The 12,935-nt window shown below is 45.5% G+C and overlaps 1 long non-coding RNA gene across 1 annotated transcript; it reads right to left on the bottom strand.

Moving 5' to 3' along the window:
• Positions 1 to 1,005: 1,005 nt before the first annotated feature.
• LOC131894487 (uncharacterized) lies at positions 1,006 to 2,521 on the bottom strand. Its single transcript, XR_009374924.1, has 3 exons — positions 2,248 to 2,521; positions 1,972 to 2,054; positions 1,006 to 1,545 (listed from the first exon to the last, which is right to left on the bottom strand). It is a non-coding gene; the product is annotated as an uncharacterized LOC131894487 (long non-coding RNA).
• Positions 2,522 to 12,935: the final 10,414 nt, after the last annotated feature.

Genomic DNA, 12,935 nt, shown 5'->3' with positions numbered 1-12,935 from the left:
TTGCCAGTCATCATCAGGACCACCATTGACTGTCTGCATTAGACCCCCACCTACTTCTCTCTTCCTTGAAATCTTCTTGTGTCTGCCTCTCTCTCAGTTCTCTTGCTCTGGGGCTACTGTGAACATTCTATGCCTCTTTCCTGTTGTGGTTTGGATACGAACTCTCCCTCACCGGATATCGGTGCTCGCTCTCCACCTGCCGGCGCTAATTTGGGCAGTAGCAGAAACTTCAGGACTTGGGGCTTGGCGCGGACTGAGTTCTTGAGAGTTAGACCTGTTCCCCAGGCTCTCCTCTCTGCTTCCTGTCTGGCGTAATGTGCACTGCTCCACCCACCCACCCCTACACACAGCGGACTGAAACCTCTGAATCCATGAGCCAAAGGATCCTTCCTGTTTTTAGGCCGGGCAACCTGCCATAGAGGCAAGAGAGCCAACAAACACATTACTTTTCCTGCTTCTTTCCTGAATCCCCCACTAACCATAAGTTCACTGAAAACCGGCATTTGTATCTCTTCATTCTATCTGGTATTCATACCCAGAACCACGCTTGGCATGTAACAATTTCCAATGAGTAAAATCTTCCAATTTCCAAATGAAATCTTCATTGTGTTCGGTGGTGGTTTGAATGAGAATGGCCCCCACAGGCTCATATGTTTGAATGCTTGGTCCCCAGTTGATGGAACTGTTTGGGAAGGATTAGGAGGTGTGGCCTTGTTGGAGAAGGTTTCAAAAGCCTATATATACTATTCCAGTTGTCTCTGTCTCTGTCTCTGTCTCTCTGTCTCTGTCTGTCTCTGTCTGTCTCTGTCTGTCTCTCTCTCTCTCTCTCTCTCTCTCTCTCTCTCTCTCTCTCTCTCTCTGTCTGCCTCATGGTTGTTGTCTCAACATGTAAGCTCTCAGCCACTGCTCCAGCTCCATGCCTGCCTGCTTGCTTGCTACCATGCTCCCCTCCACGACAGTCTTGGACTGTATCACCTCCTGGAACCATCAACCTCAAATTAAGTATTTTCCTTTTTAAGTTGCTTTAATTGCGGTGTCTCTTCAGAGCAATAGAAAAGTGACTAGGATCCATTCAAAAGCATATTCATAGCAACCCACCTTTGTGGACCCCTTGCTACCCACATGCATACATGCTACCCCTCGTAGCTGTTTGGAGACATCCTTCCACTAGGATGAAACCTTTCCAGGGCCTGATCGCATAGAGCGAGCTCTGCTCTCTGACATACTGTCAGCTTCTGAGGGGGGAATTTATTATTTTATTGCACATGATTCTGTTACCCCATTTCTTCACTTGTACAGCTTGAAAACATAAACACATTAGCTGCACAGCCCTGTGTTCATGAAAAGAGTGCCCTGCCAAGGTGTGCTCTGGCAGTGGAAGGGGGCTCATCCGAAGCCCTGGTTCTGCTCTGTCGGCGCCTCTGAGCCTCACGAAGGTAGATTCTAGGAGGAACAGGTCATCCTTCATGAAGATCCCGGGAAGGCATCTGTGGACAGCTTGCTGACATTGAATTTGTAGGCCTAATCACGAAAAGGCAAGACCACCTGCCAAAAAGCAATTATTTCTATGTCAGTATTATTCCAGCCACTTTACACTCCGAAGATAAATCTTCATCTGGTCATTTAGAACCATGTCAGAATGGCATTTCGTTCATAAACCCCGAGGTGAAATTTAGAAGGGAAAAAAAACATTATGTAATTTAGTGAAAATGTCCATATATTGAAATGAACAGAGTTTATGAAATGAGATGACACTTCCTCTCTCCCTCAGGTAGACATTTTTCATGTTCAATATTATCATACGGACATATATAATTGTCAGGCTCGGCATGAAAAGCGTGGCTGTAACAAGTCATTTGAGGTTTTTATTCTTGTCTGCATTTATTCTCACCACCCCCCCGCTGCTCAGGACTTGTAGCTCACCCTGCAGGTGCAGGTGGGCCTGCCGCGGGGACGGGTTTTATGACTTACCAGTCCCCTCGAAATGATGCTCGTGACCGTAGTTGCCTGTCAACCTACTGGTGATAAAAACCTTTCAAACGAAGCCTCTTCTTCTGCAAAGATAAGGAAAACTTGATTCGGGGCCTAATCTCTCTGCTACCTGTAGCCTTCTCTTCTCTGTTAAGATGAGCTGGGAACGTTATTTTTAAAGCCAATGATGAACTCTGCGCTTGCGCACTACAGCCCTTTCCGTCATATGCACAGTGACAGTACTGCCTCTGGATTGGCAACTCAAAGCATTTCTACCTTCTGTGGTGTAGGAGCTGAAGGCAACAGCTTCGGGGCCACGGTGGGGACATGGACTGGAAAAGTCTGCGACATTCTGACAAGTGAGCTTTTGATGTCTGTGGAGTTGACCTTCCAAGTCAGGCGGCACTGCGGAGACACAATCTGTTTCCCGTGGCAAACATCTGGAAACAGAACGGTCCGTGGCAAAGCAAAGCGCTGAGGGAGTTCTCGTTCCGTCCTTCCGCACACATTCACCGAGGCCAGCCCAAGCGGGTATTGCCGGGAGAGTCTCTGCTTCAGCGCCGCTCCGGCATCTGAAAGAAGATGGGAGAGGTTTCCAGTTTTGTTCCTGAAGTCAGCACAGCCTTGGCACCAGCATCAGACAAATGTCTCGCTGCTGCATGCACACCCACGCAAGACCAGTAACATGTGCAACAGAGGCTCGAATTGTAAGCCAAGTCCTAGCAAAAGTACGTTGTTCACTGGGCAGTGGTGGCGCAGCCTTTAATCCCAGCATTCGGGAAGCAGAGCCAGGCGGATCTCTGTGAGTTCGAGGCCAGCCTGGGATAACAAGTGAGTTCCAGGAAAGGCGCAAAGCTACACAGAGAAACCCTGTCTCAAAAAACAAAACAAACAAACAAAAAAAGTACCTTGTTCAAGGGCGGACATGGTGCAAACAGGTTCTTAGCCCACTCCTGCTGCAGTAGCAAAATACCTTAGACCAGGCAATTTGCAAATCATAGAAATTCATTTCTTGATCTTCTGGAGTCTGGGAAGACCAAGGCGCTGGCAGATCCCATGCCTGGTGACAAGTCATTCCTCATTTATGGTGACCTCACACGGAGAAGGGGGAAAGTGGTGGGAGGGGTGAATTCACCCCTCCTGCCCTCCTGGGATGCTAAGCACACGCATGAGGCTTTGGAAAGAGCTTCTCTGTGTGTCTTTTACTCCTGTCTTTAATATTGTTACATCGAGGATTAGGTGCCAACAGGAAGATCGGAGGAAATAGTCAGGCCATAGCCATTCCAAGTCTGAATCCCACATGTGGCTTTCTTCATAGTGTGTATCCCACGTGGCTCCTTTAGTTCTTGGGTGTGCAGGGTGAGGTGATCATTCACTCTCTAAGAAAAGAAGCCTGGCGTGCTTTGAGGATAGATAGTTACTGGGGACAGAAATCCAGCATCAGGGAAGACTCACTGAGCAGGAAGCTGAGCAGCCTTTAGTCCCCACACAAGGGAGGCATCATGACTACCCTGGCATATGTGTCTTCTCAGCCTCCTTCCCACACCCACACCAGCTGAACTGAGGAGCTCACTGATGACTGCGACACGGTTGCTCTTCTCAAACTGTTTCTGTGTGGAATGAATCTTACTCAGTATCTCCAAACAGATGGGGTAACGGTGAATGCTTTGGGTGATAATGGACCTTGTCTTAGCAAAGGTTTCTATTGCTGTGACAAAACACCTTGACCAAAAGCAACTGGTGGGGGGGGACCGGGGAGGGGGGGGCGGGGGTATTTCATCTTACAATACTTAGGTCACAGTCCTTCACTGAGGAAAAGTCAGGGCAGGGAGCTGGCGAAGGAGCTGATGCAGTGGACATTGAGGAGTGCTGCCTACTGGCTTGCTCAGCCCGCTTTCAGAGGCTCAGAACTACCTCCCCAGGGATGGCACTACCGCCAGTGATCGGGACCCTACCACATTAATCATTTATTGAGAAAATGACCCGCAAATTTGCCTACAGGCCAGTCTTATGGCGGTTAAGAGTCACTCTTCTCATATACGTCTAAAGCTTGTATCAAAGTTGACAAAACCCAACCAGCACAGGCCTGGAGTGGCGGCACACACCTTTAACCCCTGTACTTGGGAGGCAGAGGCAGGTGGATCTCTGTGAGTTCAAGGAGGCCAGCTTGGTCTACATGGTAAGTTCCAAGACAGCCAGAGCTACAGAGTAAGACCCTGCCTCAAAACCAAAACAAAAACAAAAAACAAGGGCTGGAGAGATGGCTCAGTGGTTAAGAGCACCAACTGCTCTTCCAGAGGTCCAGAGGTCCTGAGTTCAATTCCCAGCAACCACATGGTGGCTCACAACCACTTGTAATGAGATCTGGTACCCTCTTCTGGCCTGCAGGGACACATGCAGGCAGAATACTGTATACATAATAAATAAATAAATCTTAAAAAATAAATAAATAACAACCAGCACAGATCTTGACAACAATGCTGAAGTACATTTTTGAGAATTCAAAGTACTAGGTATGTCGAGGAACGTAATTCAATTATTAGAGTGCTTACTTAACTTACACAAAGCCCTGAGTTTGAGTCCAGAACTGCAGAAAACTGAATGTGCTGGTGTACACCTGTGATCTCAGCAGTTTCAAGGAAGAATTAAGAGGAAGTTCAAGACCATCCTTGGCTAGAGCAAGTTCAGTGCCAATCCAGTCTCGTAAAAAAAAAAAAAAAAAAAAAAAAAAAAAGCAGTAAGGAGAGATTTATGTTACCATGCATTTTCTAAATTAAATTGAATTTTATATGTATAGATGTTTTGCCTGCATGTATGTATGTGCACCATATACGGCCTGGTGCCCACAGAGCTCAGAGAGGGCATCAGAACCCTTGGACCTAAAGTCATAGATGATTGTGAGCCACCCTGTGGGTGCTGATAATCAAACCCAGGTATTCTGGAAGAACAGCCAGTGCTCTTAACTATGGTGTTGTCTCTCTGAACTACTAAATATATAATAATATATGTCTTGGTTAATTTTCCACTGCTGTGATGAAACACCATAGCCAAGGTAACATAGAAAAGAAAGCATTTAATATGGAGCTCACCGTTGCAGACAGTTAAAGTCCATCTGTGACCATCATGGCGGGAAGCATGGCAGCAGGCAGGCAGGTAGGCATGGCACTGGAGCAGCAGCTGAGATCTGCAAGTAGGAAGCAGAGAGAGCTAACTGGGAATGGTGTGGGCTTTTGAAACTTTACCTCCAGTGACACACCTCCTAATCCTTCCCAAACAGTTCCACCACCTGGGGACTAAGCATCTATGAGCCTATGGGTGCCATTCCCATTCAAGGAACCACAGTAAATATATACATACACACACACACACACACACACACACACATACACACACACACACACACAGACACACACACACATATATATAACACATATATACATATGTATATATATACACACATATATGTGTGTATTATAGTATACATACATAATTTGTACCATTTGTAGTTACACATAAAATATAGTATTAATGTCTTTGTTAAGGTTTTATTGCTGTGAAGAGACACTATAACAGTAGGCAGAAGTTTCTGTCCCACCCACCAGTTCCGAAGTAACAGACACAGAAGCTTAATATTAATTATAAATGCTTGACCGATAGCTCAGGCTTATTACTAACTACCTCTTACAGCTTGAATTAACCCATTTCTATTAATCTACATTCTGCCACGTGGCTTTTACCCCTCTCCCATCTTGTACATCCAACTCATTCCGTATCCGGCTGGTGACTCCTCTGACTCCTCCCTTCTTCCTCCCGGCATCCTTAGTTTGGTTATCCCGCCTATACTTCCTGCCTGGCTACCGGCCAATCAGCTTTCATTAAAACCAATCCAAGTGACAAATCTTCACAGTGTACAAAAGGATTATTCCACAGCATGTAACTACAACAATTCTTAGAAAGGAAAACATTTAATTGGGGCTGGCTTATAGTTCAGAGGTTCAGTCCATTATCATCATGGTGGGAAGCACGGCAGCATGCAGGCAGGCATGGTGCTGGAGGAGGAGCTGAGAATTCTATATCTTGATCTGTAGGCAGCAGGAAGACTGCCACAATGGGCCTGGCTTGAGCACATGAGACCTCAAAGCCCACCCCCCAGTGACCACTTCCCTCCAACAAGGCCACACCCACTCCAACAAAGCCACACCTCCTAATAGTGCCACTCCCTATGGGCCTATGGGGGCCATTTTTATTCAAACCACCACAATTAGTTATTAAATTTTAGGAGTAAATAAATCCAGGAATTAGTTAGCAATAGTAGGTGTGTATCTTACTAAACTATACTAATAGTTAATTATCAAATGAACAGACCAATGCCATATAATTTATCTATTCATTAAACAAAGATTGAAGGCCTAGTGTGTTCCAGGCACAGGGCCCTACAGAACTCTCTCATGCCTTTCAGGTGACATATTGTGGAGAACACTGACACCAGATTGTGCCAAAAGAAACTAGAGAATATAGTGATAGGTCACCAAGAGTACAGTGGCTGGGACTGTGTTCCCTGTATGAGAACTACGTCTGAAACAGATGTGGCCTGATTTAGGCTTCCTTTCAGAAGGATGTGCAGATATGTAATCATTTAGATGGAGGAGATAGTTCTTGATGGGTTTTCATAGTGGGACCTAAATCTAATCACAACAGTTCTTCTCAGAAATGCAAGAGTGGGAGGGGGAGAGCCAAGTAGAGATTAGTCACAAAGTCACAGCCAAGGAACACCAGGAGCCATCAGAAGCTGAAAGTACCACCCCAGAACTCACCACTCATTCTGAGCCCCAGACAACATGGCCTGGCTTCAGAGCGCCTGGAAATTGTGGCTACACTGTGGTTTCCTATACACCCCACCCTCAACCTGGGAGTGGGCACACTCACCCTTAGAAAACTGTCTTATGTCACTATTAAAAGCTGTTAGTCAATCCCAGCACTCGGGAGGCAGAGCCAGGTGGATCTCTGTGAGTTCGAGGCCAGCCTGGGCTACCAAGTGAGTTCCAGGAAAAGGCGCAAAGCTGCACAGAGAAACCCTGTCTCGAAAAACCAAAAAAAAAAAAAAAAAAGCTGTTAGTCTAGGTATGATGATGCATGCTTGTAATCCCAGCACTTCAGAGGTAGATGCAGAAAGGTTGAGTCGGAGACCATCTTGGGCTATATAGTGAATTTGAGGTAGCCTCAGCTACATATCAAGATTCTGTCAACACACACACACACACACACACACACACACACACACACACACAGCCTAAGACCCTTGAGTTTCATCTGTCATGCTTTTTCCCTAGAGGACAGAATTGTGAGGTATGAATTTTATAAATTTTGTTCCTGGATAAAGCCCACAGAGGTGGTCAGTCCCCTTGGCTGCTCCAGGGATCATGCCTCCAACAAAGGTTACAACCTTCTGATTCTTTAGATCAGTAATTTTTAAATGTGATAAACACACACACACACACACACACACACACACACACACACACACACAATATCCACTTTGACTAGCCTACGTTGAAATTCAGAATTTAGGTCAACACCTAGATTTCCCAGTCAAACTATGTGGACAGAATCCATAAATATGAAGTTTGAGAGGTTTTCTTGTGTGATTTGTTTGTTTGTCTGTTTGTTTGTTTTTACATCCACACACACACACATTTGAAAACTATTACATCAGCTCATCAGTGGCATCCCTTCTCTGCTCTAAAGCATTTGGCCTAGATTACATGCGTGGATCTATCACTCCCTGGTGAGCGAGGCTCAGATTATTTACCTGGGAAATGAGGAAGAATCTTATCTGTTGCCCAGTATTCATCTAACAGTCTTTGAAATCCCGAGATCAGAGGGTCTAGATAAACCCAGCACTATCTATCATGCTCTTCAGCAGCCTTTGCCTTCAGTACTGCATTGGAATGTGTCAAGGTAAGAAGGGCCCAGAGCACTGTATAACATCTCTCCACACAGGGGCAGGTTAAAACGCTAAATTCCAAGTGCGATGGGGGAAATCTGCAATCGGCCCTCGGGCCTAACAGATGCCGGGATTGTTTAAGCTGTTCAACTCTCCGACGGTCTCCCAGCAATCTCTGAAGCCAGCTGGTCACAATCCACTGCCCCAGCCACTCAGAGACCTCCAGTGCAAGCAAGCCAGGGCTCTGCCATGACCTGATCAAGTGTTATGTTTCACTTAACATACCACCCCACCTCTGGGAGTGGGATTTCATTATTTCACTTTTGAGAAAGAACAATGAAACTCAGAGATGTTAAATAACTAGCTGAAGACCATGTGGTTATTGAGTGGTTCTGGCTCTCCAAGCCATCCTCTGGCCCTTGACACTAAGTAGCTCTTGATACCCGGCACTGCCCTAAGGTCTAGCCAGATCATCACAGGCTGAGAGCTCGATTGCTTCTATCTTGCCTGCTAGGCCCAGGGGAAGGTGCTCCCTGAATATCTGTGATCAGTGAAGAAATGTAAATGGTCCTAATACCCGGGAGTGGTTGTCCGCCTGAACTTTGGCAGATGTCTCTGGTACAGGCTACCTAGAACCATCTGCCTTAAGGGACCTGCTGCGGAATAATCCTCTTGTAAAGATCTGTCACTCAAATTGGTTTAATAAAATGCTGATTGGCCAGTAGCTGGGCAGGAAGTATAGGCGGGGCAACCAAACTAAGAATGATGGGAAGAAGAAGAGCAGATTCAGGGGTCACCAGTCAGACACAGAGGGAACAGGAGATGAACGTGCCCTCCTAATAAAGGTACCACCATGTGGCAAAGCATAAATAGAAATATGGGTTAATTTAAATGTAAGAGTTAGCTAGTAACAAGCCTGAGCTATTGACCGAGGATTTATAATTCATATTCAGCCTCTGAGTCAGTTATTTGGGACCAGGTGATCAGGACAGGAAATGTCCATTTACAGGGACCTCTGCCCATGCCCGTGATTTGCTGAAATACTCTTTGAGCTGGAAGACCCTCTTCTTTCCTCCATCTACCTGTTGCCTACTGTCCCAGCTCTTTTCTAAGCAGGATGGTTCTAAACATCAAACAGCGTTATGGTTTGGATGTGAAATGTTCTTCAAAGGTCTATATGAGAAAGACTTGGTCACCAGCCTGGGGCACTATTAGGAGGTGGTAGAACTCTTAGGAGTCAATCCTGATGGCAGGTCATTCAAGCCATACCCTTTGAAGGGATATTGAAACCTGAATTTTCTGGTTCTTTTTTGTTTCCCAGTCACCAGGAGGAGGAGAGGTTTGTTCCCTCATCTGCTCCCCACCTTGTGCTCCCCAACGTGATGCCATGTCTCACTACAGGCCACAAAGCAAACGGAGCCAGTTGACCACAGGCTGACGCAGCTGAGATCCTGAGCTAAAATACATCTTCCCTCATTATAAGTTGACTACTGTCAGTATATTGTCACAGCAATGTAACGCTGACTAACAGAGACACAGTAAGGGTTCTAAAAATTGGCTTCCGGGGTCGGGCGGTGGTGGCGCACATCTTTAAATCCCAGCACTCGGATATGTGATGAGGTTTTCCTCCCGTCTTCCCCTTCATGTACTTTAATATCCAATCCACTCCTCTCTGGGAGCTTCCGTTCTCTATACACCCCACCTGCCCTGACCCTGACCCAAGACTAAATCTTGCCATTCTCAAACACTCCCTGTTCATCCCCTTCAATTCTGAAATCCTAAAGCACCTGGAGCATTTGTGGGATATTTATGCATATTTTATGTACATTTGAACACTAGATGGCTTTGTTTTCACTCTGTATAGTGAGTCTCTTAAAAGTAGGAGAAGCGCCTTATCCACATGGCTCCAAGCTAAGCACAAGCTCTTACTATCTTTAACAGTGGTGAATGAGGAACTGGAGAGGTGATTCAGCAGCTAAGAGCACTGGCTGCACTTCTAGAGGACCAGGGTTCAATCCCAGCACTCACATGGCAGCTCACACCAGTCTGTAACACCCTCACACAGACACACATACAGGCAAAACACCAATGAACATTAAGTAAAAATAAACAGTGTATTTAAAAAAAAAAACAAAAAACAGTGATGAATGACCACTAAATCTCCACCGAGTCCACCATATGGTTCATGAATATCTCTTTGGGCAATGACTAATATTTATGATGGTGACTCCAAGTCCAGGATAAACTATGTTTTTAGATAGCAGGAGAATATTGAAAAGAAATCTAAGAGGCTAGGGAAATTTGAGTACTTTAACATATTTATACAAGAGCTTTACTTACTCCTATCACACGTACAAGCCCAGCTGTTCCTGATACTTATCTAAGTTGTGGAGATAAAGCAGGTGAAGAGATGACTACTCAGAAGTCAATTCCTTTACTGTCCTTCATCCCTAAACAGACCTCCACTCTCCATCAACAAAGTTAGACCTGGAACCCTCAAAGAGGTGCTTCAGGGATTATCTAACCCAAATATTTCTAAATTATAGGTGAGGGAAGAGGACTGTGGCTTTTGAAAATTACCATTACACCTTGACATTAGACACTAACAAGCGTTTCCCTATCCATCAAAGCCTCAGCCAGCGAACACCATCTCAGTAGCCCCAACATACTGTTTAGAAGACTATTAGTAGTCTAAGGTGACTTGGGCCAAAACCTTCCTGACCCCTGTGCCCCGAGTGCTGTAAAAAAAAAACGAGGCCTAGGGCTGGAGAGATGGCTCAACACTTAAGAGCACTAGCTGCTCTTCCAGAGGTCATGAGTTCAATTCCCAGCAACCACATGGTGGCTCACAACCATCTGTAATGAGATCTGGTGTCCTCTTCTGGCATGCAGACAGAACACTGTGTACATAATAAAGAAACCTTTTTTAAAAAAATACAAATTAAAAACAAAAACAAAAACAAAAAACAAGGCCTATCCTTGTTTCCACTAATGTAACTTGGAAGCCTTTCTGCTTTGCAAGCAGTGGGCAGGGAAGAAGGGGTAAGTAGGGAGTCTGCTGTGGGTCTTTAGAAGGTCTCCACAAGAAAGGACAACAAGATAGCCACAGGGAGCAGCCTTGAACTTGAGTAGTTACTGACCCCTGCTGGAGCTAGAGATCTGGTCTGGAGACTTTAGTGTAGTCTCCTGGGAACACATAGCTGTCCCCGAGTGTCTCTTTCCTCCTGTGTGAATCCAGAATTGTGAGAGATGGGATGAGTCTCTATCTAGCCTGTGCTTTGGAGGGGACTAAGTGGGACACGGTGCCCTTTGAACTCCTTTCAGTAGGGGGCACTGATTGGGTCCTGGCACTTCCTGGCAGGCAGGGTTTCTTTCAACATTAAAGAAATGTTAACAGTATTAATTGAGAGCAAGTAAAGAAATGCAGCCTAGGACCATCAGAAAGGCCCTCTGAGTCCCTAAAGCTGAGAAAACACAGAGCAGCCATGAAAGCCTCCACCTGCCCCCAAGGGAAACGAAAGCTTTCGAGAGTAGATTGTATAAATCAGTTAACATTTGAAGTTGTGGAAGCTCATCTGTTGTTTTGAGGGAGATATCACTACACTCTGAGAGGGAAAACATCCTAATATTGTAAAAGCTAATGTAGTAGCATCCATAGTATTATGGATCAAAATAAAAAATAATATACTTTCTATTTCTAGAGAGCATTTAGTTTCAATGATCGCAAACCCAGAGCATTTGATTGACATCATCTTATTGTTTTATCACATTTCCTTTATTAAAACATCCTGTAATGTATTCAAACCTACTCCTCATTCAAGAGTGCCTGGCGGGAACGGAGTCTTCTAATGTAAAGTTCTCTTCCCAGGCAAGGGAAGAGACAGAACCAGGATCCTGGATTCTACCTCCCACTCCCCCTGGGCTCAGTTCCATCTGATCTGGGTGTGGGCAGGCTTCTTTTCTGTTGTCTTCTTGCCATTTCAATCACCATCAGTCTCCAAAATGAGTTTATCTATAAACCACATTATGCCCTGGACACTATGGTTGGGAATCTTGAGCATCTCCCACAGGCCTGTGGCTTGGAGGGTTGGTCCTTAGGATGGGATTGTTGGGAGGAAGGTAGTACCTATTGGGTAGTGCCCTTCATGGGGACTGTGTAACCCTAGTCTCTTTTTCTTCTTTTGCTTTTTGGCCATAAAGTAAATGTTTTTGCTACACTACAGGCTCTCACCGTGATATGCCTCATTACAGGCCCAAGGCAAAAGACCATAAACAGGAACCTTCACAACTATGACCCATGGGGCTGGAGAGATGGCCATTAAGATTACTGGCTGCTCTTCCAGAGGACAGGGGTTCAGTTCCCAGCACCCATATGGTAGCTAACAACAGTTGTAACTGGATAAATTGACAACATGACTACTCTATGGTATGGTTGAAGGGAAGGATTTTTTCTTGTAGATATGAGAAAGAGAACAGCCAGAGGCATCTGGAAGAGTCCAGAGCGGAGAGAGAAGGAAGCAGCCTAAACCAGCAGACTGGACATGGCCATGAGAAAAGAAGGAGCAAAGCAGAGAGAGAGAGAGAGAGAGAGAGAGAGAGAAACAGGAGGAAGAGGAAGAAGAAGATAGAAAGAGGGAGAGTGGAGGGTAGGGAAAGAGAGGAAGACAAAGAGAGAAAACATAGCCAGATTAGCAGGGTTATAAGGAGAATGAGTAGTGGGGGAGTTTAGGGTAGGGGAGGAGGGGAGAAAGGCCAGGGTACTCACACGGACTTTGAAATGTGTGACAGGTACTTGTGACAGTGAGGAAGCCTGGATGCCAGTATGCACTTTGGTATGCCAAGAGACACCACAGATAGCCAGTTGTCCCTTCTGCCTTTTGGAATACGCCAAAATGGAGTTTCTTTTGACCCTGACACTATCTCCAGTTTCAAGGGATCTGATGCCCTTTTCAGCCTCTGAGAGTGCCAAGTGCACATGTAGTAAACATACATACCTACAGGCACTCACACATACATAAAA

The sequence above is a fragment of the Peromyscus eremicus genome, chromosome 17 (assembly GCF_949786415.1).
Source record: "Peromyscus eremicus chromosome 17, PerEre_H2_v1, whole genome shotgun sequence".
Lineage (NCBI taxonomy): Eukaryota > Metazoa > Chordata > Mammalia > Rodentia > Cricetidae > Peromyscus > Peromyscus eremicus.
This window is presented reverse-complemented; position numbering and strand designations above follow the sequence as displayed.